This window comes from Euleptes europaea, chromosome 1, assembly GCF_029931775.1.
Source record: "Euleptes europaea isolate rEulEur1 chromosome 1, rEulEur1.hap1, whole genome shotgun sequence".
In the NCBI taxonomy this organism is placed as follows: Eukaryota; Metazoa; Chordata; class Lepidosauria; order Squamata; family Sphaerodactylidae; genus Euleptes; species Euleptes europaea.
In genome coordinates this window covers 43,109,980-43,124,231 of record NC_079312.1, presented here as the reverse complement: position 1 = coordinate 43,124,231, position 14,252 = coordinate 43,109,980, and the positions used below count along the sequence as shown (strand labels likewise).

General features: G+C 46.7%; 1 non-coding gene across 1 annotated transcript; it reads right to left on the bottom strand.

Moving 5' to 3' along the window:
* Nucleotides 1-4,447: 4,447 nt before the first annotated feature.
* Nucleotides 4,448-4,522, bottom strand: TRNAP-GGG (transfer RNA proline (anticodon GGG)). The gene has a single exon. It is a non-coding gene; the product is annotated as a tRNA-Pro (tRNA).
* Nucleotides 4,523-14,252: the final 9,730 nt, after the last annotated feature.

The window sequence follows — 14,252 nt, the reverse complement described above, 5'->3', positions numbered from 1 at the left end:
AAGGAGGCTCAAGCGACCGTGCGTTTTCGCCCATAGAGAGAATATAAGGGAAAAATACAGAACATATGGAGAAAATCTTATGTCAGGGATTTTGGTAAAGTCTTACAGAGCAATCCTGAAGGGGGTGGGTGAATGGCCTTAGGAGCTGGCGTTAATGCCACTTATGCCAGCTAAATGGGCACTAACGCTGGTGCAAGGCCACTTACGCCAGTGCTGGGGTGACGTGCGGCAGCGCCTTGCAAGGGTGCTGGAACAGCCACCGCGGCAGCATTTCTCCAGCGCAAGGGTTTGTGCTGGTGCTAAAGGGGGTGATCTTGGGGGCAGAGCTGACGAGTCAACTCCTTGAGCCTTTTCACATTGGGAACGCCCCCTTTTGTTGGTGCGAACTTGCACCTATACAAGTGGTGGTGCAGCCCCATGAAAATTGAATGGGTCAGTTTCGCAGGGTTTTGAGAAAATTACATTTTTGGCACGAGGCCAGCAAGCCACTCAGGAGGCGGCACGGCTGAGCGTCCTCAGGAACCCTGCAACTCTCCCCCCTTAGGATTGTGCTGTTAGGTAGCTTCAAGTAGCAAATTGGCTGAACTGCTAGGATTTTGCAATATATCCATGGGACGAGAAGAAGAAATTCAATAGAAGCAGAGGGGATAGGAATGACTAGGAATCAACGAGGCAACAGTCAGGTTAGTAAGCAATCCAAGGGAAGCAACAACAGAAGGAAGTACTGTCTACAATAATGAGAGGAAGAAAAGATCTAAAGAAGGGATCTCATGTTATGATCAGGTCACAATTTTTGTCCCCTTACATCCCCCTAACTTGAAGAGACATGCTTAATTCATCTACACCCTACAGAAGAGATGCCGTTAATTAAGTTAACTGTTAAATACAGTACTGCACAGAACTTATAGGGTTAGCCCAGTAGTCCCACTTGTATGCAAGAAAGCTGCACTCAGCAAGCGGCATCCATGGGCAAAAACGCATGGTCGCTTTAGCCTCCTTTATTCCCTGTTTCAAGCAGGATTCAGCCAGGATCGAATGCACATACGGCGAAATGCATGTGTTCGATCCTGGCTGAATCCTGGCTGAAGCAGGGAATAAAGGAGGCTAAAGCGACCATGCGTTTTCGTCCCATGTGACTTCCAAATTCAAAGCAAACTGCTGCTTCCAAGTACTTGTTTGGCCTCCACATAAGGTTGCCAACTTCCATTTACTAGCTGGAGATCTCCTGCTATTACAACTGATCTCCAGCTGATAGAGATCAGTTCGCCTGGAGAAAATGGCCACTTTGGCAATTGGACTCTATGGCATCGAAGTCCCTCCCCAAACCCCACCCTCCTCAGGCTTCACCCCAAAAACTTCCTGCCGGTGGCAAAGAGGGACCTGGAAACCCTACCTCCACAGACCCTATCCAATATCTAAACCCACTTCACGTACAATTGTGGGGCTTCAGGACTAAGATTCAGGTGTAATGCAACTCCCTTCATTGTTAATATATATACTTAGTAATATTTCGTACAAAAATTGATACCTATTTTTCCACACAAGGTTATAGTGAAGGCCAATGCTTATAAGAGGTATTACCTCATCTATTTCTACTTGGGGCAAAAAAAAAAAAAGTAGATTGCATGATTGTATCCTGCATAAGAATAGATCCACAGCAATATTACTTTTTAATAAAATGAGTCCCGAAAAGTCTGATTCTCTTCTGCCTGCACCTGCTAATATATCCCATGAAACAGAGTGCATAATTTCATATTTACTTTGGAGGATATTACAGTGTGTAATATGGAAATAAAAATGTCAATAGATTGCAGCTATTTCTGCAGTCCTGGTAGGGATTTTTTTTTAACTTGGGTGTTTAAGACAAAGGTTAATGGCATGATTTCTCAGTGAAGAAAATAGTTCACTATTTGAGAAAACTATTTGAGAAATGTTGTGTCTCCCAGAATCACTATATATTAAAAGAAGAAGAGTTGGTTTTTATATGCCAACCACTTAAGGGCGACTCAAACCGGCTTACAATCACCTTCCCTTCCCCTCCCCACAGCAGACACCCTGTGAGGTTGGTGGGGCTGAGTTTGGAGAGAACTGTGATGAGCCCAAGGTCACCCAGCTGGATTCGTGTGTAGGAGTGGGGAAACAAATCCAGTTCACCAGATTAGCCTCTGCCGCTCATGTGGAGGAGTGAGGAATCAAACCCGGTTCTCCAGATCAGAGTCCAAACCACCGCTCTTAACCACTACACCACGCTACTATTATGTGTAGTTTTTGTGATTATTTTAAGGGATGCTTTTTGTTTAGTTGAAGAGGAAGACTGATACCAGCATATGGGAACATTCAGCCCTTTCCCCTTCGGCCTGCCCAAAACTGCCCCCTTCAAACTTCTTGTATCCCTTCTGAAAAAAATGTGCTCCACCCTAGAAATCACACTGACATTCCAAAAGTTAGGACTACACTCTGCCTATGAACTGGAGCTGCAAGTTCGTAGATGGCAAAAAGGAATGCTGCTGCGGGGGGAGGCACAAAAATGTGTGAGGCTACAGGGCTTTCAAAGAAAGGAAAGAGAAAATAGTACATGAGGGGAAAATGAGATATACCTTGCAAGTCCTTGCGGGTTCCCTCCTTGTATACCTGTATAAGGTAAAGGTCCCCTGTGCAAGCACCAGGTCATTCCTGACCCATGGGGTGACGTCACATCCCGATATTTCCTAGGCAGACTTTTGTTTACGGGGTGGTTTTCCAGTGCCTTCCCCAGTCATCTTCCCTTTACCCCCAGCAAGCTGGGTACTCATTTTACCGACCTCGGAAGGATGGAAGGCTGAGTCAATCTTGAGCTGGCTACCTGAAACCAACTTCCATTGAGATCGAACTCAGGTCATGAGCAGAGCTTGGACTGCAGTACCGCAGCTTACCACTCTGCACCACGGGGTTTATATACCTGTATACCATACATATTATCTAAATCAGAAGTGCCATGAAGATTTGCATTGTGGAGAATATGAGATGCAGCGTGGTGCAATGGCTTGAGTGTAGAATGAGAATTGGGAAGACCAAGGTTGAAAGCCCCTCTTCAGGCTATGAAGCTCAGAGAGCCAGCGTGGTGTAGTGGTTAAGAGCGGGGGACTCTAATCTGGAGAACCGGGTTTGATTCCCTACTCCTCCACATGAAGCCTGCTGGGTGACCTTGGGCCAGTCACAGTTCTCTCTGAACTCTCTCAGCCCCACCTACCTCATAAGTAGGGTTGTCAGCTCCAGGCTGGGAAATACCTGGAGATTTTTGGAGCCTGAGGGTTGCCAGGTCCCTCTTCGTCACTGGTGGGAGGTTTTTGGGGCAGAGCCTGAGGAGGTCGGGGTTTGGGAAGGGGAGGGACTTCAATGCCATAGAGTCCAATTGCCAAAGCGGTCGTTTTCTCCAGATGAAGTAATCTCTATTGGCTGGAGATCAGTTGAAATAGTGGGAGATCTCCGGCTACTATCTGGAGGTTGGTAACCCTACTCACAAGGTGTCTGTTGTGGGGAGAGGAAGGGAAGGCAATCGTAAGCTGGTTTAAGTCTCCTTTAAAAGGCTGAGAAAATTGGGGGTATAAAAACCAACTCTTCTTTATCACAGAAGAGAAGGGGGGATTTCCTCCCTGGAAAAAGCCCCTGCTCGAGGAAAAACATGACTACTTTCAAGTCCCCCCCAGCAAGAGTCAAAGCAACTTGGAGGTGATTTTTTCTAGCAAGAAAACAGGAGAGGAGAGGGTTAAAGTTTCCATCTACCCCCACCCCATTCTTTTTTGGTAATGCAATCCTGGCTGTTAAGTTTCCAAAAGGGGAAAAAAAGTTGTTTCAAATAAACACAGAAGAAATCAAAGCAGTGGAGTTGAGCTCTTACCGGATGACCTTAGGCCGATCCCTCTGTATCAGCCTAACCTATCTCCCAGAGTTGTCCTGAGGATAAAATGAAGGAGGGAAGGTCAACTTGTTCTGCCCTGACCTCCTTGGAGAAAGAGAACAACTAAAACGTTAATAGATCATTAACGTCTCCAAGATGCAAACACTGGAGGTTTCCATCATTCTTTTGGTCACTGATATTTGAACATATGAACGCATGAAGTTGTCTTCTACTGAATCATGGGTCCATCAAAGTCAGGATTTTCTACTCAGACCGGCAACGGCTCTCCAGGGTCTCAGGTAGAGCAAGGGCTTTCCCATTACCTGCTTGCCTAGTCTCTTTAACTGGACATGCCGGGGACTGAACGTGGGACCTTCTGCATGCCAAGCAGATGCTCTATCACTGAGATATGGCCCTTGCCCAAACAAGAAAGTGAACACATGAAGCTGCCTTCTACTGAATCAGACCCTTGGTCCATCAAAGTCAGTATTGTCTGCTCAGACTGGCAGTGGCTCTCCAGGGTCTCAGGTAGAGGTCTTTCACATCACCTACTTCCCTAGTCCCTTTAACTGGAGATGCCAGGGATTGAACCTGGGACCTTCTGCATCCCAAGCAGATGCTCTACCACTCAGCCACAGACCCTCCCCAATGAATATTTCTGCAGCACTTCATTTTGCAACCTATTTTGTAACATCCCCGTGATGAAGTTCCTATTGTTTCTGTTTTAAGGACTGGACGATGAAGGCTGCACAAAGTGATTTACTCAAAGCCACCTGATTAATCCATGGTAGAGCGGTCAAGGATTTCCACTGTTGCGCGATTCTGCCTCATTCTTGCCTGCTTTCGGTTCAGCTGACTAACCAGGCAATTTGTGACTTGGCTGCTTGAGGCGCTTCTTCATGAATGGTCATAGGATATATAACTGCATTCATATATATATATATTTAAAAATATATTCTGGCTGGGATTTAAAAGCCCACGTGGATGCCGTTTGCATACCATCTGTGCTTCTAAGCCCACACCCTTTCTACTGTACTCCCCCCAGGCACAAAAAGACCATTCCTGAAAGTCCAAAACAGCAGGAGAAGTCGCAAGCAGGAGAGGGAGCAGGAGCTGCCCTTTTGTGGAAGAACATAAATCCTCAGGCTCTTTGAATCATAGGTTCATTGAAACGCAGATGTCTCACTGATCACATCTGGGGATCTCTCCCCCTTTCTCTCCCCTCTCCCCATCTCTTAATTATAAACCTGGCCACTTTATGCCTTCCCTGTTTCCTGCCTTTCATGTATCGGCTTGAAAAGACATTTTTAAGAACCTTTCCTATGGTGCCTACGATTATCTACCATTTATGCAGCGCTTTTAATCTGTGGAGTGCTTTATGGGGAGCTACAAGGGCCTGCTGTATGGGGCAACCACCATACTGTGGTGAATAGGGTTGCCAGGTCCCTCTTAGCCACTGGCAGAAGGTTTTTGGGATGGAGCCTGAGGAGGGCGGGGTTTGGGGAGGGGAGGGACTTCAGTGCCATCAAGTCCAATGGCCAAAGTAGCCATTTTCTCCAGGTGAACTAATCTCTATTGGCTGGAGATCAGTTGTAATAGCAGCAGATCTCCAGTTAGTACCTGGAAGTTGGCAACCCTACCCACCTACCTCACAAGGTGTCTGTTGTGGGGAGAGGAAGGGAGGAAGATTGTAAACTGGTTCGATTCTCTCTTAAGTGGTAGAGAAAGTCGGCATATAAAAACCAACTCTTCTTCTTCATGGAGGGGCCTCAGCAGGGTATAAGGCCATAAAGTTGGGTTGCCAACCTCCAGGTGAAGCCTGGTGATCTCCCAGAATTACAACTGATCTACAGTTGTCAGAGCTCACTTCCTCTGGAAAAAATGGCTTCTTTGGAGGGTGGACTTTATGCCATTATAGCCTGCTGAGGTTTTTCTCCCCAAACCCCACCTTCCCTAGGCTCCACCCCCAAATCGCCATGAATTTCTCAACCTGGAGTTGACAACCGTACATAAAATCCACCCTCCAAAGCAGCCATTTTCTCCAGGGGAATTGATCTTTGTCTTCTGATCAGTTGTAACTGCAGGAGATCTCCAAAAACCACCTGGAGGTTAGCAAATCTATTTTGAGGTGAAGCAGCCTCTCTTCCCTTAGGGTTGTCAACTCCAGGTTGGGAAATTTGTGTGTATTTGGGGTGAAGCTTGGGGAAGGTGGGACTTAGGGAGGGGAGGGACCTCAGCAGGATCTAATACCATAGAGTCTGCCTTTCAAAGCAGGCATTTCCTCTGGGGTAGTTGAGCTCTGCAGTATGGAGATTGTAATTCCAGGAGATCTCCAGCCCCCACCTGGAGGTTGGCAACCTTACCTCACACTAAGTCCTTTCCCCTTCAGGCTTCTAGGACACTGGAGGCAAGAGAATAAATACTCAGTGGCCTTTTAAAATAGGGAGAGTATGCTTTGTGACCTGTGCCACCCCATAATGCCCACTGCAATACTGCCGTGAATTATTTCCCTTCCTGCATCTATTTCCTTCAAAGTACAATTCATATATATATTTCTGCTTACATTTGAGGCTGGAAATCCTTTCCCATCTACCCCTTTTCAATTGTCACTCTGAATCTTGTTGCATTTGAATTTTTTTCAGGCTGCTTTGGCACAGGCGTGAGTGGCAGGTGTATTGCCACCTGGGTCACATTGGCACTGCTGGAAACAAAGGAGACAATAGACTTCCAGCTATAAAAATAAAAAGGCAGCTGCTTAGCAACTCCTGCTTGCACGGCTCTCTCTCTCTCTCCCCCCCCCCCACTCCAAGCAAACAAACAGACAGGAGCAATGCAATAAAGGAAAGAATAGGGAGAGACAGAGACCAGAGCTGGCTCCAGCAAAAGGCGCTCTGAGAAGTGTGTGTCTGTGTGTGGAAAGAGATTTAAGGGGATTAAAGCTGGTGACATTTTAACAAAACTGTCCTTGGGCAAAGGTCTTCGTTCAGAAAGCAAGGACGTGAGAGGAAGCTTTGGTGGGAATCCCGAGAGAGAGTTTGCGCCACGGAGAGTCATCAGGACGCCCTTTTAAACCTCTGCGTAGCTTCACTGTTCAACCTGGTAGGAGGAGATGGAGCGGTGCTGATGTTATTTGGGCATATAACTTAACTGTTAGTTCCTCTGGACTCCTGGGATGGAAGGGGCTTGAAATATGAAGGAGTAAAAACAAACAAAAAAACCCCCTATAAAATATGAGCAACGTCTGGGAAGAGGAGAGGTTATCCCTTAGCAGGAGGTACCCTTTCAAGCACATCAGCAACCTGTTTCACATGATCCGACACAAAGCCCTACTATTGAAAGCAAAGTCTGGGAATGAGCCCAGGCTTCCGAAGTATCCTGGCTAACTGTGCTTGCCAGTTCAATTTTGCATGAATATGTCTAACAGAAGAATTATTCATCCTCAGAGACGCACCAAGTTTGCTTTGGATGAAGGAAATGAACACGTGAAGCTGCCTTATTGTGAGTTAGACCACTGGTCTAGCAAGGTCATGGTTGTCTACTCTGACTAGCAGCAGCTGTGTAGAGTCTCAGGTGGAAGTCTTTCTCACCATCTATTGCCTGATCTTTTACAGTGGAGTTGCCGGGGAATGAATGTTGGACCTTCTGCGTGCCAAACAGATGTTGTGCTGTGGAGCCGCAGCCCCTCCAAAATAGTTTCACACCCCTGCTGGGCCATAATGCTCATTTGATTGGCAGGTTGTTGTCAGCCGAACCTTCCTTGAAGGAAGGAATGGATACAAATGTGATGAAGGTCAATTAAAAATGGATGCAGGGCTTCACTTTCGATATTTGATCCATGTGTCACTAGATCCTGAGTTACTGTAACAAATAACCCCCTGGATTTTCCTCTCCAACAATATCCAACAATGTGTGAATCCAGTCGCTGCTGCAAACACCTTTGCAACAATAGTCTTCAAAACAATCACCGATGTTATTTTTTGTTCAGAATTTATTAATCGCAAATTGAAAATTTCGCATTGTGAAATCTGAGAATGAACATAAAATAAAAAAAACATGATCCAGCTAGAGGTAAAACAGTTAAAAAGGTAAAGGTCCCCTGAGCAAGCACCGGGTCATTCCTGACACATGGGGTGACGTCACATCCCGACGTTTACTAGGCAGACTTTGTTTACGGGGTGGTTTGCCAGTGCCTTCCCCAGTCATCTTACCTTTACCCCCAGCAAGCCAGGTACTCATTTAGTTAAGTCCTACTAATTAAGCCCTACTAATTTAATCCTACTAGTTAAGTCCTACAGTTAAGTCCTACTAATTTAAAATGTCTGATGATTTCTGTTGCTTGTCAAATGTTATTAAAAATCAACTGCCAGATATCAAATACTCATGAATATTCTCAGATTTTGAAAGCTAGCTAGGGTCCCCAGGTCCCCCCTGACCAGCACCGGGGGATGGGGGGGGTTGGTGGCCAGTTTCAGGTTGGGGAAGTCCTGGAGATTTGGTGGTGGAGCCTGGGGACCTCAGTGTGGTGTAAAGCCATAGAGTCCACCCTACAAAGCATCCATGATTCTTCTAAGGGACTGATCTCTGCAGTCTAGAGATCAGCTGTAATTCTAAGGGATCCCCAGGTCCCACCTGGAGGCTGGCATCCCTAAAGCTAGCATTGGGAGCTGCATCGAGACTCACAAAATGTGCCCTTACAAGAAGAAGAGTTGGTTTTTATACCCTGATTTTTTGCTACCTTTAAGGAGTCTCAAACAGGCTTACAATCACCTTCCCTGCCTCTCCCCACAGCAGACACCCTGTGAGGTAGGTGGGGCCGAGAGAGTTCCGAGAGAACTGTGACTAGCCCAAGGTCACCCAGCTGGCTTCATAAAGAGGAGCGGGGAAACCAATCCGGTTCTCCAGATTACAGTCCGCTGCTCTTAACCATTACACCACGCTGGCTTTCCCAAGGAACCTGCTGCTTTATTTCGAGAATATTACAGTGGAGCAAAGGGGCTGAGGTAACTCCCTGTGGCAATTGTACAGTTCGCTCCATCTCTTATGAAGACTGGGGAAGTGAATGTGCCATTTTGATGCTCTCTCTGGCGCCTTGCATGATGCAGGGCAGAGTCATTTGGAAGTGGCAGAAGCATGAGCCTAAGACCCCAAGCCCTTTCCGTTCACATTCCTGATTTTCCCGCTTTGCAAATCAATCTCTTCCCCCAAAGGGGAAAATACTCAAATACACCATCAGCGAGGGGAAAGCTTGCAACAGGTAGCTGGGTGCCGAGCCATTAGCAGCAATTACATCCCGGCTCCCTCGAAGGCTTCAATTAAATCTCTTGGTTCTACATGAAGTATTTGCCTCATTAAAATATGGGCCTCATTAAAACTGGAATATCATTTGCAGTGTACATTGGAGTTCACTGCGCGTTAGCCAAGCTGCCGTCCGTATTTAATTTATGAAATACTTTTCTGTTTGAATGGGAGGAGAATGACTTTTATTCCAAGTGTGTACACTGAAGATGGGGATAAAAATAGTTTTGGTCAGCTTCCTGCGGATTTAAAACTGGCGTGAAGTTCTTATTTCTTATTTAATTAATTCACAACAGTTTCTTTCCTGCCTTTCGACCACCAGTCCCCAGGATGGCTCAGACAACTTTGCAATGAAACAATCAAAGCCGTTTCAGGTAAAATTACAAAGCAAAGGACACCACCAGAAATGGTATCAAAGCTGCAGATTCAATCTATCAGTTGCCTTTCAAAGTTCAGGCAAATAAAATGGTTTCCATTGGGTGCCTGAATAATGATAGGCATTTGATGAATGGATATGCAAAGGAAGACTCACAAATGGGGCTCCATAATGGAAAAGACCCTGGCCCTGATAACCACCCACTTGGTATCAAATAACAGAAACTGATACAACAAGGTAAAATAGTCTGATCAGTGATAGGGAGAAAAATTTAATTGCAGTTTTTACCTGAGAAAAGTGTGCCAAAATAAATGGACTGGGGTAATCCTTGGAAAACTGTGAGCATTCACCAGGAGGTAGGGTTGCCAACCTCCAGGTGGTGGCTGGAGATCTCCCGCTATTACAACTGATCTCCAGGCAACAAAGATCAGTTCCCCTGGAGAAAATGGCCAATTTGGCAATTGGACTCTGTGGCATTGAAGCCCCTCCCCTCCCCAACCCACACCCTCCTCAGGCTCCGCCCAAAAAACTTCCCACTGGTGGCAAAGAGGGACCTGGCAGCCCTACCAGGAGGGGCCCAAATCCAAAATGCCCACTAAAATGCTCTAAAGCAGAATGTTCTCGTTTACCATCACCCTAAAGAGCCACATGACTAGTGTATGCCCTGTGAACCACTCCACCAAACACACACATACAGTAATAGAATGTATAACTATTAATATTATATAACAATAACCTTTTTTAATTACCAGAGTACCTCTATGCATGTCTCTCTCTCCTGGCACGAGGGGGAAGGGCTTCCCTCTCTGCTTTCGTTCTCTGCCCTAAACATGAGGGACAGCAGCTCACGTGGGAGAATGATAATTCACAGCGGGTAGCTGTGTTAGTCTGTCTGCAGTAGTAGAAAAGGGCAAGAGTCCAGTAGCACCTTCAAGACTAACAAAAATATTTTCTGGTAGTGTATGAGCTTTCGTGAGCCACAGCTCACGTCTTCAGATGCAGCTAGAATTTAAGGAGTCTCCACACCCATCTCTCCCCTGGACATCACAGACTCTTCTGCAGACCACAACTCATCCCATCACGCCTGCTATTCACATGTACATACTGTGAACATTGACATACTAATGCTTGTCTGAATTCACTCTCCTCTACTTAAAGTCAGAGGGATTCACATTCTAGCTGTATCTGAAGAAGTGAGCTGTGGCTCACGAAAGCTCATACCCTACCAGAAAATATTCTTGTTAGTCTTTAAGGTGCTACTGGACTCTTGCCCTTTTCTACTACTGTGGGAGAATGAGATTGCCAAGGTGTCCAGAGGAGAGCAAGCTGGCTGTGAAGTAAAATCCCCCCCTCACGGTGGCCAATGTGTCCTTTTCCTTGGTGGCTGCCATGGAGGTGGTTTTATTCTCTCTCCTCAACAGCTGTGCAAGTGTGGAGGTTATTAGAGACAGGGGGGGTTGCTCGAGAGTTGGGCCCCTGGCAGTGGGCCCACAGCTGGGGGGATGGAGTTGTCCGGCCTGGCATGGCAACCAGCAGGAGACCAGGGAAGTGGGGACTTGGGGCAGGGGGCGTTGGCTGATGCATGACATCAATGCATGACATCACTTCCTGGAACCCTGTAGAGATGTCAAACCTTTTCAGAAATTTGCCAAAACTGTATAGTAAATCCACATATTCATAGTTTTTGTAGCTTCCTAGAGAAGACTAACGTCACTTCCAGGGAAAACTCAGAAGTGATGTCGGTTCTCTCTAGGAATCACCAAAATTCCATGTTGTTTGTATATTTAATTTGTGTGTGTGTGGATGCTAATTTTTTTCTATATTGTGGCTTTTTTTAGAACAGATATACCTTTCCCCCCCTCAGCCTTTTTAGACCCTTCCAGTTTCCGTGGGTTGTACGCTTATATCCTCCTTTCCTTTCTCTCACCGGGGAAGTGCTTCCAAGTCAGACTGTGGATTCCAGGCAGCCTCGAGCTGACTCTTATACACCTGAAATTAAAAGCATGACTGGAATAGAATTCTCGACCCCTTTTCTTTTTAAAGATTAAATCCTGTCCACCACCTGTTCTGTTCTTCTTCAAGCTTGCATCCCAATCTTTCACATTGCTCGGGCAGGTCTTAATCATTCTGCCTTGTACAGCAGATATGGGGGAGGGGGGGCAAGAAAGGACAGTATGCAAAAGCAAAGAGTCGCGTAGAGGTTTTGCAGAAATGGTATAGAAAAATATTCTTCCCATCTCTGTAATTTTCAACAAAAGGCCTTGATTTTCTTCAGATCTCCGGAAGCATGTTGCCCACATTCTCAAACCCATTTGGAAAAGATATACATTTGCAGCGATGTAGAAGTTGGGGGTGAGGGAAGAAGAAGAGTTGGTTTTTATATGCCGATTTCCCCCTGCCTTTAAGGAGTCTCAAACCGGCTCGCAATCACCTTCCCTTCCTTACCCCACAACAGGCACCTTGTGAGGTCGGTGGGGCTGAGAGAGTTGGGAGAGAACTGTGACTGGCCCAAGGTCACCCAGCAGGCTGCATGTGGAGGAGTGTGGAATCAAACCTGGTTCTCCAGATCACAGTCCGCCACTCTTAACCACTACACCACAGGGAGGAGAAGCCTTCTTCTGTCTGTTATGCTGAGCTTAGCACACAGGGTTCCCTGCCTTGTGGGGATCCTGGGGAGGGAATATGATTGCCAACATCCAAGAGGGGCCTGGATCTGTACCTAGGGTTGCCAGTCTCCAGGTGGTAGCTGGCGACCTCCTGCTATTACAACTGATCTCCTGGCAACAGAGATCAGTTCACCTGGAGAAAATGGCCACTTTGGAAGGTGGACTCTATGGCTTTATAACCCATTGAAGTCCCTCCCCTCCCTAAACTACGCCTTCCTCAGGCTCCATCCCCCAAATCTCCAGGTAATTCCCGACCCAGAGATGGCAACCCTATCTGCACCAGAGTTACAACTGAACTTCTGACTACAGAGGTCAGCTGCCCTGAAGAAAATGGCTGCTTTAGCGAGTGGACTGTATGGCATTATACCTTGCTGACGTCCCTCCCCAACACCTGCCCTTCCCAAATCTCCAGGAATTGCCCAACCTGGAGCTGGCAACCCTTGGAAAGAAAAAAGTGTCTGTACTGTGCTTGGTAAACAGGAATATAGCAATGAGTGAAAAGGAGAGCTTATGAGACAGGGAAGAATAAGGAGACAACATTTCGAGGAACTGAGTCAGCCACTAAGCCCAAGAAGCTGGGCAGGTCATGTGGTTTGTTTTCATGGGTTGGGTCTAAGTGATGTAAGGAGAGAGGCCAGGAGGGAGAACCTGTTCCTGCAGGGTACCAGCTGGTCTAGTTCTACCAGCCTGCTTGCCAGAACAGCAGCAGAGAAGATGGGAGACCTAACACACACACACCCTAAACTGTTGCCCTTGCCCTGGCAGGCTTGCTGGCATTTACCAGGAATAGTGGCCAAAAGTAGAGTGGGGAAAGTCCACCTTGGAACAAACACACCAGACTGGCCAGGAGAGCACCATTTCCAACTCAGGCTCTCCTCTTCTGTCAGCATGGCTGCCCTAGTGGTGCCATGAAGTAGCACTGGAGAGTATGTCGCACCTGGGTAAAGGGCACTCGGGATCCCTTGGGGCTTCCTCCTGGGGTTTACAACCAGTGCTTTGAACAGGGTTTCTAACAGGGGAGTTGAGCTTGGGATTGGTGCAAGAGGTGAAGAAGGGTAAGTGTGTGTCTGTTTGCTTGAGGTTGTGTGATTTCTGAGATGTCTGGGGTGTGTCGGTGTGAAAACCTCCTTCTAGCTTTCTGTGAGTGCACTAGAAGCACGTGGTCCTGCTGGGAGGGGCTTTTTCTTGTGTGAAATGAATCAGCTGCCTGCTGTTGTCTGACTCCTGGAGGTGGAGCCACAGCTCTCAGCTGTAAAGCAGAGAGGGCTGACTCTGTCCCCAACAGGTCCTGCTAGATCTCGTTTCCATCTGTCATCGTTTCCTTTTTTCATTGATGAACGAGCTTACTGGATCGAGGAAATGCTGTCGATGTTGTTTACCTGTATTCCAGTAAAGCTTTTGACAGGGTTCCCCATGATGTTCTGATGGGTAAGCTGAAGGACTGTGGACTGGACTCTAGGATAGTTAGGTGGATAGAGAACTGGTTGCAGAACGGCACTCAAAGAGTAGTTGTCAATGGAATTTCATCTTAATGGAGGGAAGTGACTAGAGAAGGTGCCACAGGGTTCGGTTCTGGGCCGGTACTTTTCAATATTTTTATAAGTGATCTGGAAGAGGGGGTGGAGGGACTACTCACTAAATTTGCAGATGACACCAAATTGGGAGGAGCAGTGAACACACCAGAAGATAGAATTCAACGAGATCAGAACACGCTGGAAAAGTGGGCTGATGTGAACAAGATGCAGTTCAACAAGACAAGTGCAGAGTTCTACATCTGGTTAACAAAATGAGAAGCATGCACACTGGATGGGGGATACACTTCTAGGTAGCAGAGAATGTGAACAAGATCTTGAGATATGGGTGAGCTGTAAGTTAAATATGAGCAGCCAGTGTGATGCAGCGATAAAAAAGGCTAATGCGTTTTTGGGGTGTATCAACAGAGGCAAAACATCTAAATTGCAAGATGTCATAATCCTGCTGCACACTGCATTGGTCAGGCCGCGCCTGGAGTACTGTGTGCAGTTTTGGAGGCCTCACT